Source organism: Octopus bimaculoides, chromosome 12 (genome assembly GCF_001194135.2).
Source record: "Octopus bimaculoides isolate UCB-OBI-ISO-001 chromosome 12, ASM119413v2, whole genome shotgun sequence".
Taxonomy (NCBI): Eukaryota; Metazoa; Mollusca; class Cephalopoda; order Octopoda; family Octopodidae; genus Octopus; species Octopus bimaculoides.
Genome location: NC_068992.1, coordinates 27,282,219 through 27,289,611, shown reverse-complemented (window position 1 = coordinate 27,289,611; position 7,393 = coordinate 27,282,219).

Below are 7,393 nucleotides of genomic sequence, written 5' to 3'. Positions count from 1 at the left end.
ATATATATATATATATATATATATATATATATATACGTACGAATACAAACATACTCACAGATAAACACACGCGCGTGCATAAAAGTACATGGTGCGTATGTTGTTTCTGTGCACTCACCATGTTCGCGTTATAGTAATTTCCATGTGAATTGTTTTTCTGCATTAGGGCTCTTGATTACAGCCAGTAATCTTTTGTATTCACAAATACTATCCCCCACCTCCACTCTTCGCCTTCACCTCACTTTTCCTTCCACAGGCAGAAAATTTACAACTTCTAATTTAGCTTTCGAACCTCTCAAATGCTACATGCTTATATAAACAAATTATTAATTAATTGATATTTCTTGTCTATTTGGTTTGATTGCTTGTTTGTTTGTTCTTTCTTTTCTTTTCACTTGTAGCTTGATTAAATACTATGAATATGTAGCAACGTGAGAATCAATTTCAAGGAAGAATATTCTAGAACGGAATCTGATTGTCAAATTGCGAGAGTCAGTTGATGAAGGTGGGGAAGGGAGGGAAGGAGGGAATCATCTGTGAACTATAGAACTTGTTTATTTTAAAACTTTTGAAATAAATAACGCAATCAATTAGAGCCTTACGTGTTTGAAGTAATTTTCTATTGTTTGTTTCAATGTTATTTTTGTGTTTGTTTTCGAGGGACACATACATGCATACATACATATTCTTATATATGCATATATATACACACTCATATATATATATATATATATATATATATATATAATATATACATGCATATATACACACACTCATATACATATATATATACACATACATACACATACACACACTTATATATATATACTTATATACAAATATAACCATACATACATGTATACATACATGTATACACATACACACACACATATATATGTACACACACACACACACACACACACACACACACACATATATATATATATATATATACATATATGTGCACCCACACATATATAACGAAGAGAAGGAGTAAGCGAGAGTGAGATGGGGAGAGGATATTCATTAATCTTTTAGGGAAAGCCTGTCGAAAGAAATTTGTAAATATTGTTTAGAAAGGGAGATTGTGGAAGTGAAGAATGTCGACATAAATCAGTGTACAAAGAACCTATTTAGATGAAGATTTTCCCCTCTAGATTACGATAAGAAAAAAAAAAAAGAAAACAAAAAAATAAGCGAAACAAACAAAGAAAGGTATCAATTATCCGGAATAATTAGCAGAGGAAAAAAGAATTGAAACAAAACAAAAAATAAAAATTAGAAGGAAAAAAAAACAAGATATTTAGCCTTCCACTTTGTTATCATCTTTTCAGCTTTATTTAAAATTGCATCTTCAGCAAACTTGCAAATTTAACACCAACAACAACAAGTCGAAGAAAATTGTTCAAGAAGTCCTTGCTTTCTTTTGACGAGGCATAAAAGCTGTGTAGTTTAAGAAGAGAAAGAATTGTGTCTTGACTTTCATGCATTTTGTAAATTCAAGTTGTGTAATTAAATTTAAATGATTTCAGTCGGAAATCAAATAATTTCAAAAGTAGTCTCTTTGTTGAAGTCGAATTAGCCATTGTGTAGTCAGGGTTACCACAGAAAATATCCTGATTTATGTTGTGCATTGAGAGGCAAGCCAGCATGGTAGAGACTAATCCTACTTCGATTTACTCACACAAAAATTGAAATCAATACTGATCATTAGAGATATTTATATTGAACTGTTTATTCACCGCTAAATGGGTTATGCCACGTAAAGAGTTAATATATCTTGGTTATGGAATCAATGTAAAGTAGGTTTTCTCATCTTCAAGTACAATTCTACTCCCGTCCAGGGTGTTTTAAGTAGGAATATTACATCGAGTCTAGTACTTGACTGGAGCTGTAATTTATTGACACCTCAAGGATTAAAGGCTTAAGTTAACTACAGCAGAATGTGAACTCAGAACGTTCAGGGCTGTAACTAAATACCGTTAGGCATTTTCTACTACATTCGCGATTGTTTGGCTTGCAGTTCGCTTTTCTATTGATTCGGATGTCAATGCTTTCTTCAATAAAAATAAACACAGAGAATAAAAAACCACCAGCAACAACGAGAAACAAAAGAAAAACGTCAAAAACAAAGAAACAATGGAAAATTATTGGAAAAAGTCACGTTTGTGATATATTGACGAAACTCTGTTCTGATACACTTCTAATTGGTTGATTTGTGTATCAAACGTTTTGTTTGTAATCTTTGATTTCACGATACGTCATGGAGTGAATCAAGTATTCCTATAACAGAGTGAACTAGACAAGGACAGAACTTCAATGCTGTCGGTCTATTCTATAATGCTACTAGACAATCCTCTTAACAAAGTTCCCTTTCTTCATTATAATGAAGACTATATCCATGTATTTTAAATCAAAAGTCCAATTACAACAAGAGCCCGCTTTATAAAATCAAAATGGGAAGTGAACTTCGTGTTCACTCGCTCTGCACGAAATAACAACCAATCTAAGGTATAAATGTAGGAAGAACACAGTGGGTAATATGCTTCTAGATACATTGTAAAAATCAACGTAAAAGTCACAGCTTGAATACCGTTTTTACGATAGATATGTTTTTATGATAGATATTTTTTTTACGATAGATATGTTCAACTGGGGCTAATCAAGTAGCTCAGCAATAATTAATAATGAAGATGACAACTGTTAGAAACGCAGCTCGCATAGTTGTCCAAGTGGTGGTTTCTTTTGTACTATAAGTCTGTAACAGAAGGAGTTGGTTGGGAGACATCTAACTGCCTAAACTATTTAGTACTGTGTGTCTTTGAGAGTTACTTAAAATGTTATGAAGAGAACAAAATGTTTAACAACCTTAATCCTAGTTTTGAAACTAAGATATATATCACAGGTTAATTCTTTACTATAGGGATTAGATGCAAATGTTTCACTGATGTGCAGCATTGAATTCAAGCCGTTTAGTGAGCAGAAGTATATGTGTGTTTAAATAAAAGCTGTAGCAGCAGAAGCATTAGCAGAAAAAAAAAATAAACAACAATAACAAGAAAAAACAGTGGCAGGTATCTTAAGAGAGAAGTTTTAATTAATTTCGTTTGTGTTTCCAGTCGCTGTGTGGAGGCGCGATGGCCCAGTGGTTAGGGCAGCGGACTCGCGGTCATAGGATCGTAGTTTCGATTCCCAGACCGGGCGTTGTGAGTGTTTATTGAGCGAAAACATCCAAAGCTCCACGAGGCTCCGACAGGGGATGGTGGCGAACCGTGCTGTACTCTTTCACCACAAATTCCTCTCACTCTTACTTCCTGTTTCTGTTGTGCCTGTAATTCAAAGGGCCAGCCTTGTTACACTGTGTCACGCTGAATATCCCCGAGAACTACGTTAAGGGTATACGTGTCTGTGGAGTACTCAGCCACTTGCACGTTAATTTCACGAGCAGGCTGTTCCGTTGATCGGATCAACCGGAACCCTCGTCGTCGTAAGCGACGGAGTGCCAACAACAACAACAACAACCAGTCTCTGTAGGCCGTGCTTTTGCTTATATTAACCCGGTTTTATGGATGGCATGTTCCAGTCATCCATCAGATAGGGTTAAGGGATTAACTGCCCACACTTTATAGTTCCTGGAAAACATGATGTGCCTTTGTTAATCATTGTAACTGTCAGGTGGCGAGAACAAAAAGAAAGCGTGTATAGAATCGATGTTTACTATGTGTTTTCTGTTCCTGTTTGGAAACTAGCTGTACGATTCAGAAAGCGGACACCGCATCATCCCCTCCTATCGAATAAACTACATATCAATTTATGTGGTCAAAAGAAATTTATAACCCTACCCACGTTATCTCATGGAAAGTTGATTCTGCAACCCAGTTTTGATATTTGGTCGAAGCCAGTGATACTTTAGAGAAAGTCTGGGACATTCTTCACATATATCTATTAATCTCTCTTATAAAATGAATGTATGACTTTGTGTCTCAATGAGAAATCAGTCTGGTAATTTAATCAATTTTGTGTATGAGGCGTATTAAGTTTTGCAGACTAGTTTTACAAAAAATTAAAATCGATATTTTAGTTGATGTTCATGTTCTTTCATTAGCTTGTAATCCTCACAGCAGTAATAAATATGTTTACATACACAAAATGTATTAATTCATATGCTGTGTGGTATATTATGTAATTAATTGTTATCTAATTAATAGAGACTCTATTCGTCATAGCGGGGTGAACAACATTGTCCATGATGAAAGGCATCCTACTGGTCAATGACTAGTTCTCTGAATTTACTGACAGTGAGAGCTACAATGCAGCGTTTGTAATTCAGAGGAAGATTAAGAGAGAAAGAGAGAGAAAGAGAGAGGGAGATAGAGAGGGAGAGAGAGAAAGATAGAGAGAAGGGTGGAGAGAGAGAGAGACAGAGAGAGTACGATTGAAGTTAATGAGAATTGCAAAGTGTTAAAGCCGATTTTCAAAGTGTTATTACTGAAGTGAGGAAACATTAAACATTAAACGATTAGCGTACACCTTATCCACTCGGCTATTTCAACTCCTCTGGCGTCTTATATAATAACTATAATAATAGCATTTATCTAAATCATAAGCGATCACTTTTTTCTTCTATTCAACGTTATTGATCTGCATTTTAATTGCAAAACAACTGATATTGAGCTGCAGTATGTTTGAATGTAAGAATCAATAAAAATAAACAAGAGTTGGCGTGAGGATGTCGAAGGAAATTTTGTCAGAAATTGATTCGAGATAATAGCTGAAACACTACGTAGGCTTTCAATTATAGAAGCTATAACTTTGATGACTAATTATTTTTCTTGCTTGTTTATTGAGAATTGACTGGATCAAAGCAATTTTCCTTCTCAGGTATCGATCAAGGGAGAAAGTAATAGGGTCTTTTAGAAAACTTTAATATAAAAGGCGATATAATCGCTATGGTGAACTACTAATGCAAATATAGTGGATGAAAATCTGCCCTTTTATTGATGACGTGCAGATGACATAAGACAGTTTTTTAAATTCTGTAAATTAAAATGATTAAATACATGTACTCATGGGTGTGTGTGAATATTATGTAAAAATTTATTACATAATATATATATATATATAGAGATACATGTGAATGTGTGTGTGTGAAGGCGAGTGGCTTAGTGTATTGGGCTCATAATTATAAGGTCGTGAGTTCGATTTCTGGCGACGTGTTGTGTCCTTGAGCAAGACACTTTATTTCACGTTGCTCCGGTCACTCAGCTGGCAAAAATGAGTTCTACATGTAATTTAAAGAACTAGGCTTGTCCCATTCTGTGTCGCTCTGAATCCCTCTGAGAACAATGTTAAGGGTACGCGTGTCTGTGGAGTGCTCAGCCACGTTAATTTCACGAGCAGGCTGTTTTATTGATCGTATAAAGTGGAATACTCGTCGTCGTAACCGACGAAGTGCCAGTTTATAAATAGTAGCTTGTCTTTAGACAGAAAGCTGCAGACAATTTGGTATGTAAAATTGAAATAAGCGTATTTCTCTGTACATTGGTTCAAGTAAAGCAACGGTACAAAACAAGCGGAAATAATCCGGTGATAATGGAATAAATTTAGTTTCACTTGAGTGGTTAAAGAATGTTATCTAAAGACGTGAACGGATTTTCACTAGATTCTGCTCAATATCTCCAGATTGGTCAAGCACATAGTATAGCATGCAGCTTGTTCTCTCTGAATGTTCCAGCTTTGGAAAGATTACTGGGAGATATTTTAAAATAATGTTTTGCACAATCGGATTTGATTAATTTTTTTTTCAGTTTCGCATGGAAAGATATCGAGTGCCGAAGTACTAAGATCACCATAAGACGATCTATGAGCCGGTTTCAACTTCCAGTTGAAATCCACTCGTTTACATTACACGCTAGTGTCTTAGATTGTCAGACATAAATTCAATCGTTGATTTTTCATTTAATATTGATTTAAAATTTTGGCATAAGATCGTCAAGTTCGGGGGAGGGGAAAAATCTATTACATCGACCCCAATGTTAGACTGGTACTCTTTTTCATTTAATATTAATCCTTTCCGTGAGGCGGCGAGCTGACAGAATCGTCACCGCACCGGAAAATCTGCTTAGCGGCATTTCTTCCAACTTTACGTTCTGAGTTCAAATTCCGCCGAGGTCGACTTTGCCTTTCATCCTTTCGGATCGATAAAATAAGTACCAGTTGAGCACTGGGGTTAATGTAATTGACTTGCATCCTCTCCCGAAATTGCTGGCCTTGTGGCAAAATTTGAAACCAATATTATTTGAATTAACACCAAAATCATATGCACCACAGTAGTTTATAAATTTTGTTGTTCTACCCTTCCTCTACGACTTTTGTTTATTGTTTTTGAAACTTGACTAAACTTTACTACGTTTTAGGCATTCTATTCAGACCTATGACGATAGAGTGCCAAGTCGAATAAAAAGAATGAAAAACAAAAAAATTAATCTAACAATCCAATCCAGTAGTACCTTGGTTTCCGAACAACTCTAATCACGAATAAATCGTGCTTTATCTATCTATCTATCTATCTATCTATCTATCTATCTATCTATGTGTGTGTGTGTGTGTGTGTGTGTAGTTTAGGACAATCAGTAAGTTGTCATAATAGGACTCAGAGTTTCAAATGCCGGAGCTGAGAGCTACGATGCATTCTCATCGGCTATTATGACAATAGACGCTATAAAAAACCGTTGATTGTCCTAAACTATACATATATATAAATTCCCCTATTTACTTAATATCGAGGTCTCTTTCTTTTGTTGTCATTTTATTATTATTATTATTATTATTATTATTATTATTATTATTATTATTATTATTATTATTATTATTATTATTATTATATATACATAAAGCACGATATATTCATGATCAGAGTTGTTCGAAAACCGAGGTACTATTGTATTTGAAAAATACATTAACGTCATGCACTCTCTTTCACTTCTCTTCAAATGTTTGTCAGTCATTACCAAATGTAGAAGTCAGCCTTGATCTATTTGAGTGAATTGAACTATCTAGTACATTAGATGATACACAATATCAGTTGAAACACGAGTTAAATCCAGGGTTTCTAAATAGTAAAGAATCTCATTCGAATTATTTCCTGTGTGTCAAATCATTACTCTGTTTTAAAAGTCAATATTTCGATATATGAACATAAATAATAATATTTGAAGAATAACTGTGTTGGGTTATTGAGATGTTAGTAACATTGCTATAGATTGGAATTGAAACTACTTCGATAAAAAGTTAATTCAACTTAGAACAGAGAAGTAGATATATAATTCCATTGAATAGTATAGTTTAACCTAAAAAATGAAAAAAAATACAGTGTATAAAGAACTTATATATA